We start from the raw sequence: 11,222 nt of genomic DNA on the forward strand, positions 1-11,222 counted from the left end.
CCGGCGTTGGATGCAGTCACTCTGATGGGCGAGGGAACGAGCACAGAGAGAGAGGGAAAGAGAGAGAGAGAGAAAGGGAGAGAGAAGTTCTTCGCGGAAAAATTTATCGGCTATCCAGGCACGCTAGCAGAGCATAACATAGCCTTGTATAGTATAGCAAAGGGGTGGGAACGTGAAGGTGAGGAGGAGATATGTGAGGGTGAGGAGGAGGGGAGAACCAGTGCAGAGAGAGAGAGAAAGAGACAGATAGAAAGAGAAAGACACCACTAGATAGAGAGAAAGGGAAGAAAGAGAGAAACAGATACAAGGCGAGAGAACCACTAGAGAGAGAGAAAGACATAGAAAGAGGAAGAGAAAGAAAGGAAGAAAAAGATAGAAAGCCAGAAAGAGAAAGACCAGGAGAGAAACATGTAGGAACAAACAGACACACAAAAAAAAGATAGTGTTAAGTTGTTTATTGGACGGCACTCGGCGACAATGCGCTATGGCGACAGTCAAGGCAAAAGTACGGGCTCCGAGCGCGAGCGGCGTTTAGAAGAGGACGACCCACTAGGAGCCACTGGAGAGCGCAATCGTTAAGCAGTACCGATTGCTTTGCCACAATAGAAAGAACTCCATGTATGCGCGGAGCAAAAGCTGGATGAGTGGCCTTTCTAGAGCCCGTTCCAAACTCTCTTGGGGAAACTAATAGAAACTAATAGAAGTGTACATGCGAGGTATCCACTACGCCACAATTAATTTTTGTGAAGTAGATAAGCACCCACTGACATTATTCGTCTTTCTGCGAATAAGCGAGCTACCCGCTACACATCTGTAATGTATTATGCGCACTTTGTTGATGCTGCATGTGGCTGATGACGATGAAGAATTACGGTTGAGCACTTGGTAGTGGGTGGGAAGCTTTAAACCACGCGCTCGCTGCGCATTGTGTGACGCCTACTTGTTATTTTACTCTTCTGCCACGCTATATTACAAATGTTAACGCGATTCCTTGCCCGATAGGACGCCCGTACAGGGTCTTTTTTGCAAAGGAGTTTCGAGCCCCAACGTGACTGTGGCAGAATACTCCATTGCCACGCAGAGGGCCCGGGTTCAAATCCCATTCGATTAGTGGATAGTGGTTACGGACACCGGCGGCGACGGCGGACAACTACCCCACTGCCGTTGTGATCTGATAACAGCTCTCGCTGTAAAAAAAGAGAGCAAGCATAGCCATGCATAGTATAGTATTGCGAGGCATGGCAAAGAGACAGGTGAGAGGGTAAAAGCCTAGCCAAGCCAGGACTGCAGCTAGGTGCCCTGCAGCTCTGCTGTGTTCCAGCCTTGCGCGACTTAAAGCAAGCTGCGCTAATATTTTGTTAGAATGACATTTCTACGATTAATTCACACGCACGTGTAACGGGAACAACCCCATGTAACAATTTTATTCAAAGCCACAGAAACTCGCGAAACTGGATCTAAACCGCTGCAGCACAGGGCACGGAAACATTGCCACACAAGACAAATCTTTACGACATATATTAAACAAAAATGCGAATTAGTTTTAAAGACCGGTGACAACATTGGCATGTTTTCGCTTCGCAAATGCCGCTCGAGAGCAAGGCGCCGCCGCCGTTTCTAACTATGGCCGAAGTAGATGCCATGAACATCAGCGCTTTACACCAAGGTTCCCACACGATTGAGCCAAGGGGCCGTGTTATGTTCAGATCTAAACTCTCGTAACTACATTGTAGAAGATGCGTACGATGTTACATTATACGTCAGATGCGTTATTGATTATAATCATTACACAAAATAATAAACGCTCCTATGTGAACGCGAAGTGCAGTGTGTGCATCAAAAGGCCACTGAGCACTGGGACGCGGTGGCCATTGGACTTCGTCCGCGGCAGCCGAAGGCGCGCTTGAAGGCGTCCATCTGGAGCAGCGGGAAGTTGACGCGCTCCTCCGGCGGCAGCTTGAAGCGGGCGTCGAACACACGCGCCTGGTAGGCGTCGTCGCTGCGCTCGCAGTTGTCCAACGCGTAGTACACGAAAAACAATTGGTCCGAGCTCAGGTCCGGCAGCTGCGCGAACCGGAAGTCCGATCGCCACACACGCTTCACGGTCAGCAGCTCCTGGACGGAATGTTTCAAGAGATACACAAGACCCCAAGCATAAGACGACAGCTTGATTTTCATAGTAAACTTGGTTTGGCTATCTTTACGCACTGAAGTTGGTTCTGCGCTTAACACTTAATGTATCACACCAACAAGTCCAGAAATCTGCCCTTGCTAAATTCATAGTTGCCATTTTCGTGTCTCACGTTCAAAAACCAGGCTAATCAATACCAACGATTCACAGACCCCCCAGACGCACAGTCACTGGCCTGCTATTATCCTATTCCCGTTCATGTTATACGGCATGGTTTTTTTTTCTCATGTAGATGCCCGCATAGTAGCATATTTGGATCAAACGAGGTTGCAGCAATGACGGCAGCAATGGAACTTACTTGGAAGGCCCAGTAGGCTGCCGTTAGGGCCACCGTCTGCTCCAGTAACGAAAAGCCAGCTGGGCTGATGTCGCCCATATTGCGCATGAAGTTGCTCTTTAGTATGTCAGGTGCCCTGTAGTATTCGCCAACCAGGCACTTGACTGTATCCCGCAGCCTACGGTCGTACCCTTGGGTGTACAGCAGCGGAGCGTTGTCGAACGGCCCGCTACTGAATACGAAGTCGTTATACAAGACGGGCATCAGGCCCTTGATAAGCCGGACGCCGTAGCGAGCAATGTGGAACGCGAACATCGATCCATTTGTCGGCACCGAAGCGTTCATTACGGCCGCCGGCACGAAGAGGCTCTTCGTCTCTACGTCGTACTTCGGCGACGCGTCCAACGAACTGGCCGGAAAGGATAGGCTAGACGTGTGACCAACGAAGGGCTCAATTTTTTCAGCGAAGCGCTGACCGTAAAGAACCCTCATGAACTTGACGCCGCTATCAGAGTATCCGCGTACTTGATCGAGGCGCACTTGAAGTTGGTACGTGTACGCCGCGTAGCTGGCATTGTTCATAACCCAACTGGCATAGAAGTACCGTATCAGAGTCGTGGACAGCTTGTGCTTGGCCAGGAGCAAGTCGACCGATTCACGGAAGCCGTAGCCGCCCTCACGAAACCAGGAGAGCCTGGAGAGGCCGCGGTGAAACACCTGCTCCACCTTGGAGGACCAGACGCGCGCGAGTCCGTCGAAGTTGGTGTTTCTCATTTTCCTGAAGAAGGCGCGCGCGTACATAGCCGGCAGCACGTGTTCCACCTCGCGGGCGCAGAGGTCCAGTCTGGTGCCGTCTCGGAGGCCCAGGGGACGGTGAGCGAGAATAGAATGCACCTCTTGAAGAGCGGACGACGAGGTGAACGCCGCGAAGAGGAGGAACACGCGATAGCCCATGTAGTTGAGTAGCCCGCGAGGTCTCAGTGCCGCATTAGGGGCTCGAAGACGCTCGAAGTAAGAAGGAGACTTTACGAGAATTTCGGTACCGTCGTCGAGAATGTTGTAGCGAAAGAATATCGCGTCCAACATCGACTTGACGCCTGATTGCATATCGCCGAGAGGAGTCAGACGGTAGTTCTCGGAACCGAAGTACCGCACGGAAGGCGCAGAGGATATGTCGCTGATGGTGAACATGGTTTCCATTATTAGGTTAGAAATTTCTTCCACCTCAGGACCTGCCGTCACCAGTCTTACAGCCTCACGTACGCTGGTGTTGATCAGGTCCGACAGCTGCGCCCCCGTCGAGCTTCGTCGTTGGAATAGAGCGGGCTCGTCGATGCCGACGATCATTACACCGGCCTTTTCAGGGTGAACGTCGATAGATAGGGCAGCGAGGGGTTCCAGGTCCAATTCGCAGGCGAGCTTCCCAGCTACTTCCCAGGGATCGGGAAGAGACGTCTCGTAGGATTGGTCGATTGGCCAAGACACGCCAAGCACCTCACCGACAACACTCTTCACGGTGGCGACTCGTGCCTGTTCAGACTCGTGCATGCACACGGATAGCAGGTTGCGCGCTATCTTGACGTCGTTGTTGCGGTCGTCATTGATGTACCAAAGCGCACTGGCCTGAATTTGTTCAGCTATCATCGAGTTCGTAGAGGTTGAAGCACCTGGTGCCGGTTGCGGCCACATTCGAGTGCGATTTACGCAGATGTCTTCGTAGAAGTTTTCACAGGGGTCACCAAGCACGAATGAGGATAAGTACCGTGCCTCCTTGTCGCAGTACGCCGTGGCACAGTAGTATATGTCCATCTGTGGCACATCTGTTTCGGTGACAGTGGGTGGGTAAGTCGGATAATCTGTGATGGTAATATCAGAAGGCTCTGGAGGTGGAGGCGTTGGAAAAGGATAGGGTCGCGTTTGAACAGTGTGCGACGATGTTGGTCCTAAAGACGACGTCGTCGGGCTGTAGATGGAAAACCAGCCATGGTGCATTTCGGTTAGGAAAATCAGAAGGATTATCCAGCCTGCGCAAACGAACGCCGCAGTCACACCAAATGTGCTCTCTGGGTATAATGACACTGTACTGTCCTTGTAAAACCAGAATTTTCGATCGCCTTCGAACGGAATTGTCACAACTGCAGCAAGCTGGGCTTCTGGTTCTGGTATTTGAAGAAGCGTTGGTCTCGTGTCCTGTGCAGGAAGTGATTCTTTGGGCTCACGTTGATCAACTCTAGGGACTTCGACAGCGCGTTCCCCGACGACTTCATCCTCAGGACCGAGATTTCCGAAGTCGTCCTGCAAGTCACCGTACTCAGGAACACCTTCCTCAAGAGCTGTTTCATCGTGATCTACATGAGCAGGCAGGCTCTCACTGTGGGAGGCTTCTCTCACGTCGGCTCCAGTCGGTTGATTGTGTGGAATACTGGCCTTTCTGACGGTAGGGTTCACTGGCCCGTAACCTACGGCATTCACCTCGTCGACTTCGTGCTCATGACCAGGCTGTCCATCACTCTGCACGTCTCCATCATAGGCCGAAATATCAGCGTCTGGATTCGTATTTGCGGTTTCCTTGTAATCGGCAATGTCACAAGGCACAGGTGTAGCCTCCCCAGACTCCTGCGCAGGAAGCAACTCTACGGGAAGAACGATGTACTCATCCTCCTCTTCGACTTTCACAGAGTTCTTGCGAGGCTTCGGGTCATTACATGCGCGTCTCGAGTTCGGTCCAGGCTCTGCTTTTAATTCTGCCCTCACAGTGCTTTCCCGTCGATTCTTTGTTGCAGTCGGAGCCGAGCTGGTGTTCTCGGATCCCCGTCTCTCTATATTTTTTGATGAGGCAGTTGTGTGCTTCGAGTAGTCGTTGGGCTTTTTATGCACCGAAGCTCGCCTGCTTGTAGCACAACTTTCCTCCTCTCTAGGCCTCGAAGTGCGTCTGCCTTTAACATTGCTTTCCTCCGGATCCATGCCGCTGGGGCTCAAAGCTGATCCAATGTCCAACGGTGCGTCCGACAGCTTCGTTGTGACAATGACATCTTTGTAAAGGTCGTCACCGTTTTGAAAAGCTTTGCTGCCATTAACGGTACGAATTGTCTTTCTCTCCGGATAATCATCAGGCTCTTTCTCAGTAGAACTGCGTCGACGATCCGCGGAATGTTTCCTCTTGGGTTCTTCCGAATGACCTTTAGACGACCTCCTCTTCCTCGAAGATGTAGCTTTACTGTCGCTGTTACTTATCAGCGCGCCGCCTGAATACTTACGGCCATCTCTTGAACTGAAAAGTGATGTTTGCGAAGCGCTTGCAGTGCTTCTCATGCTCCTAGGTGTTAAGAAGGTGTCAGGCTCTTCGGAGGTCTCGGAAGCGCACTTGGAGCACGACGAAAACAAACTAAGCGTTGAAATAAAACCGCGCGGGTCTAAAGCTTGAGTGCACATTGGCGGACTTTCCCATGGATCCGGTGTTTCGGTTGCCCGATCCACAGATATACAAGTCGATCTGTCGCAAACAGTTACCATGTCCTGTTTCCTCCAAACGTCCGTGATGGTGGCACCTTCGAGCTTGTTTTTTCCGCCTGAAAGGTTTTCCTTTTGCGCCTCGAAGTACAGCGGACGCTGGGAATTTCTTTCGGTGAAGCCAGGAGCGTGCCTTGTTTTCCCGTCTGAAAGGTTTTCCTTTTGTGCATCGAAGTACAGCGGACGCTGGGAATTTCTTTCGGTGAAGCCAGGAGCATGCCTCGTTTTCCCGTCCGAAAGGTTTTCCTTTTGTGCATCGAAGTACAGCGGACGCTGGGAATTTCTTTCGGTGAAGCCAGGAGCGTGCCTTGTTTTCTCGTCTGAAAGATTTTCCTTTTGTGCATCGAAGTACAGTGGACGCTGTGAATTTTTTTCGGTGAAGCCAGGAGCGTGCCTCGTGTCAGTTACTAAAAAGCTGCCCCATTTCTTTACTGTTACGTGAGCATCTCCTGTGTTCTTACTAACAGGGCTCGTCAAGTCCTGCCTCTTCTCTAGCTCGTTATCCATCTCCGGCTTTTTGCTCTGAACGTTCGGCGAGCTGGAAATTGAAAGCTTCAAGCGTTGGACAGCGTCGACGCTGTTTGATGGTGCAGCATCACTCGGCGCACTAGCCTTCATTGTAAAAGATTCGTCCGAGGCCGTTTTCATGGAAGAGGTTTTGTTTTCGTCCTCGTCATCTTCATCTGGAAGAAGGCTTCCACTAACAAATACGCTTCCTCTGCGTCGGATGGCTGTCTTTCTTGGGGTCGTCTCCGTCGGAAGATTTGCAAAGCGTGCGCGAGGTCGACCTTCTGACTTCGACGCCTCGCCACCAGCTTCTGCTTCGGCTTGCTTAATCTTGAGCTTCGGTCCCAATGCCAGCGACGGCGGCGGCTTCGAGAAAGAACGGTCATCTTCGAGAAACGAGGACTCAAAGCTCCTTTCCAAACCTAGGTTTCTCGACGGAAGTGACTTGTTGGAAGAAGCTGTATTCTTTAGGATAGATTTCGCCACTGGACGGCTTTCAGGAATCGACTGCTGCAGCTGCTGCTGCGGTTGCGGCCATGCCTGTTGCTGCGGCACTTCCATGCGAACTGGGAGAGGGTACACCGATCGGTTTGCGAACATACTTTCCTGCGACCCTCGTTCCATGGAGCTCATTGACACTTGGTCCGAAACGCGGCCATCGAAATACTGATTTTTCATCGCTACCTCAAACGCATCGTCGGACGCTTTTTTTAGTACCTTGGCGGCGTCAAATGTATCCTTTGCTTGTTTCGCCATGGCGTTGGCCTTCCCAGAAAGGTCCCAAGCAGCTGCGGTGAGTGGTGGAAGACGCCTATCCTGGTAAAGTTGAGCAGGCGGAGGCCGCAAAGGAGGCCACTCATTGAACTGCCCTTGCCGAGCGAAGCTCAGTTGGGCGTCAGGTGTCATTCTCATGGAGTAGAGGTCAATCGGTGAAGACTGAACAGCTCTGAGGGGCCCTTCACCGCTCATCCAGGGGCTGGCAGAATGCTCCATGTAGTACAAGAGCTCGGAGCGTACTACAGTTGGCGAAATGTCCAGATACTGAGGAGCACTCCGTGCCTTGACATTTAACAGGTCATAGTTGTTTGTCGGTGATTGCCAATCAGCAGGGGATGTTAAGCCGCTCAAAACACCTAGTGTGTCATTCGGGCCTTCCAGAGGCGCTGGACCACCTGAAAGTGGGACATCGAGTGCATCTTGGAGTGACAGCCGCGGTGATTGCTTCCCGAGTGACTTTCGCTGCTGGCCACCAGATAGTCTCTTCTTCGCAAAGCGCTTGCGTGCCAACTTCGCTTTGCGCATAAGATCACTGACAGGCGTAGAGGTACCTGACGAAGATCCAACGCTGGTTTTCGTGGGCGTTCGCCGTAGCTCATGCGATTTCCTGCGGATGACTTTCGTAGCCGTGAGATGACGTGTCGTACCTCTCGGGCTCCGTTTCATGAAGTCGTCGGTGCTCTCGGAGTCGCTGTCCGCACTGTCCGCAGAGTCAGCTTTGAACGATAAACCCTTGCGAGGTATCAAAGAGCCAAAGTCTTCCCCGTAGCCAACGCCTGTCGTGTCCAATTCCATGTCGGGCGTGAAGGGTCTTCTCTTGCGGAGTTTTTTCCTGGAATCTTCCATCTCATCTGCATCCATAGAGTCCGTACCGACGTCTGCCGTTAGGGGTGGATGCATAACTTTTTGCTGGTGACCGTAAATGTCGCAGCAGCGCCCGCAGCACTTGGTGCAGCAGCAGAGCTGCGTTATGTACGGCTTTGGTGGCTGCGGTATGCGGCACACCAACGGTGCCGCGAAGTCCAGCAGCTGGCGTTCGTGGGATTCGATGTTGTCGCGCAGCAATCCCAGTTCGTCGTTCATCATGTCGAAGAACATCTCGAAGCGAAGCTCTCGCTTCTCTTCATCGGTCGTGCTGGGCGCGGACGGCGGCGACCACGTCACTTCGGACTCGTAGTCGTCGTCCCCGTTCGGGAACTCGTGCGCGTCTTCCAGTCCCTCGGCTTCCTCGCTGTTGAGCTTTTTTCGTTTGTCCCTGCGCTCGCGCCGCTTGTCGCGCTTGTCTTTCTTGCGCCCTCTCCTCCGCTTGTTCTTGGGCGCCTTGATCATGTCGTTGTCTTCTGCACTCATGAGATCTTCCATGTTTTCAGCAGAAATCAACAGGTTACGCGCCTTGTCGGCCTTGCCCGAAGAACCCTGCGCCATGTTCTCGGAACCTCGATTCTCGAAACAGCGAGGCGACAGAGTTGAGCGTGGAGATCCTTCTCGCTGGTGACATACAGTGAGAGAATCAACAGGGACCCAGGCCCCTCCTCGTCGCTGTAGGCGTCGCTGAAATCTCGGTTGTGTCGAAAGAAAAAGCGGCGGTAGCGCGATTATTCTTGGGTGAGCCCTAGAAAGCGCTGGCGCCGCGAGCGCGTTCACCTCGCGCTCTCCTTCTTCTTGTTTTCAACCGATGGCAGTTGCCCACTACAGAGGGTATAGAATCCAGCGCTATCCGAATCATGCTAAAACTATACATTGACTGAAGTAATGCCGCATGTAGCCTATCGATCAAAACTGGAGCCAAGCTGTTAAAGAAGTTTCACACCTTATACAAACGATACCGACGGCATATTGTTTTTGTTGTCCCCTTCTTCTCTTTCTCCCCTGTCACCACTAACGCAGTTAACTCCGTGGAGTTAACTGACGCAGTTAACTGACGCAGTTAACACCACGGAGTTAACTGCGCGAATGCGTCAGTTAACTGACGCATTCGCGCAGCAGTGCACTTTGTTGATGCTCTGCTGATGAATGCGACTAATAATCCTGTGCGCTTTGTAATGGGTGAACCTTTCAACCACCCGCTCGTTGCGCAGATCACATGTATGGTGTGACGCCTGTGCAGTTCCACCTTTCTGCAAAGCAATATTGTGCATGCTATAATAGGACTCCTCGCACGGCATCAGGTCCGTATAGGGTTTTTTTTTCGAAGCAGTTTGAAGCACTGGCTTGGTTCTGTGGTAATACACGTGTCTGCCCTGCAGACGGCCTGGGTTAGAATCTCACAGAACAATTCGGAACGCCGCATGTGCGGCCGCTCGCCGGCAGAGCACGCTGGGCACAATGCGGATATATAATCTGCGCATGCACGGTCTTCCTAGCAAGACTCGCTCCCTATTGCATCGAGAATGACGTTGCTTGTACTGAAAGGACTTTGCGTTAGGTGCATGTTAGTGGTGGTGACCTAAGCGTGCCCGAGCGACCGGGCGGATTGGGTCCTGAAAGGTTGTGTGTGCGCGCGCGCGTTGGGACGATGTGCGCATGTGGTCTTAGGCGCCAGTCATCTTGTTATACGTTGAGTGCCATTTATCTTTTCGAACACCACTGACCTGATTGGTCAGCATATTAAATGCGAAGCACTTTCCTTAGTGCACCTCAGGCACTTTGGCCGACTATCTATCTATCTATCATCTATTATACTATCTATCCTATCTATCTATATATCATCTCTCTATTATCTATCTCTACTATCATCTATCTACTATCTATATCTATCTATCTATCATCATCTATCTATCTATCTACTATCTATCTATCTATCTATCTATATCTATCTATCTATCTATCCTCATCTCTCTATCTATCTATCTATCTATCTATATATCCTATCTATCTATCTATTATCTATATATTCTTCTATATATCTATCTATCTATCTCTCTATCTATTCTATCTATTATCTATCTTTTCATCTATCATCTATCTCACGCCTGCGTCGGGGCGATCTCCATTACATGAATAAACCGGGAGGAGGAGGAAGGAAATGAGGAAAGGGCAGGGAGGTTAACCAGACCCCGGGGCCGGCCCACCCCCCCCCGCGTCCGATTTTCTACCTACGCTGGGGGGAGGGATTTGTAAAGGACATGTGCATATGTACCCTGACAGTGCCTTCTTCCCTCTTCTTCTTCTACATGAATAACGCAAAATTGCCTGCCGCGTACTAATGAAACCCTTTCCGTCAGTCGCGTGTGGCACATACCCCAGACCACAGTTCATGTTATGCCGGTATATGCCACAGGTGATTCACAGTCTCAATCAACACAGCAACCGCGAACATACACATTGAAATGCAAGGCAAGTGAGGGAGCTGAAGGCAGAACTCCCTTGGAAGACGCTCGACTTCCATCCATTCGTCCACGTGGTCCGTCAGAATGACGCAGTGTTTTCTTCATTTCTTATGAGGCTAGGCGATGGCCTCATGCTGACTGAGTATGATGTCAGATTGACTAAGAGCCGCTTTGTGACGCGCGAACAAGGCGCCGCTAAGTGCCCTGACGGCATACGGCTATACTACAGCAATGCGGACGTCGAGGCAACGTGTGCTATCCCACAGGCGACAACACAACTAGCTATAAGAACGAGCAGACAATCAGGAATGGCCAAACCAAGGTGGCCATGGCCACCTTGGTTTGGGCATTCTGCCGGCCTCAATTTGCCTGAGCATCGGCAAGCTGGGCATGATCACGGCCAACGTCGACGTAATAAGCGACGGCCTCGCTAATGGAAACATAAGCACCTTGTGGTACATCGAACGTGACGAACAAGGCAACCTCGTGCGGCTGTAGCTTCACTTTCCAACGTCCGCGGTAGGCACTGTCGTCCCAGCCAGGACGAAGCACATCTCTACCGGACACCCCTCAATAGAATTGAAATGGGTGCCCGTGGTAATGTGAACCACCACAACCACGATATACGCCA

Source organism: Rhipicephalus sanguineus, chromosome 2 (genome assembly GCF_013339695.2).
Source record: "Rhipicephalus sanguineus isolate Rsan-2018 chromosome 2, BIME_Rsan_1.4, whole genome shotgun sequence".
Taxonomy (NCBI): Eukaryota; Metazoa; Arthropoda; class Arachnida; order Ixodida; family Ixodidae; genus Rhipicephalus; species Rhipicephalus sanguineus.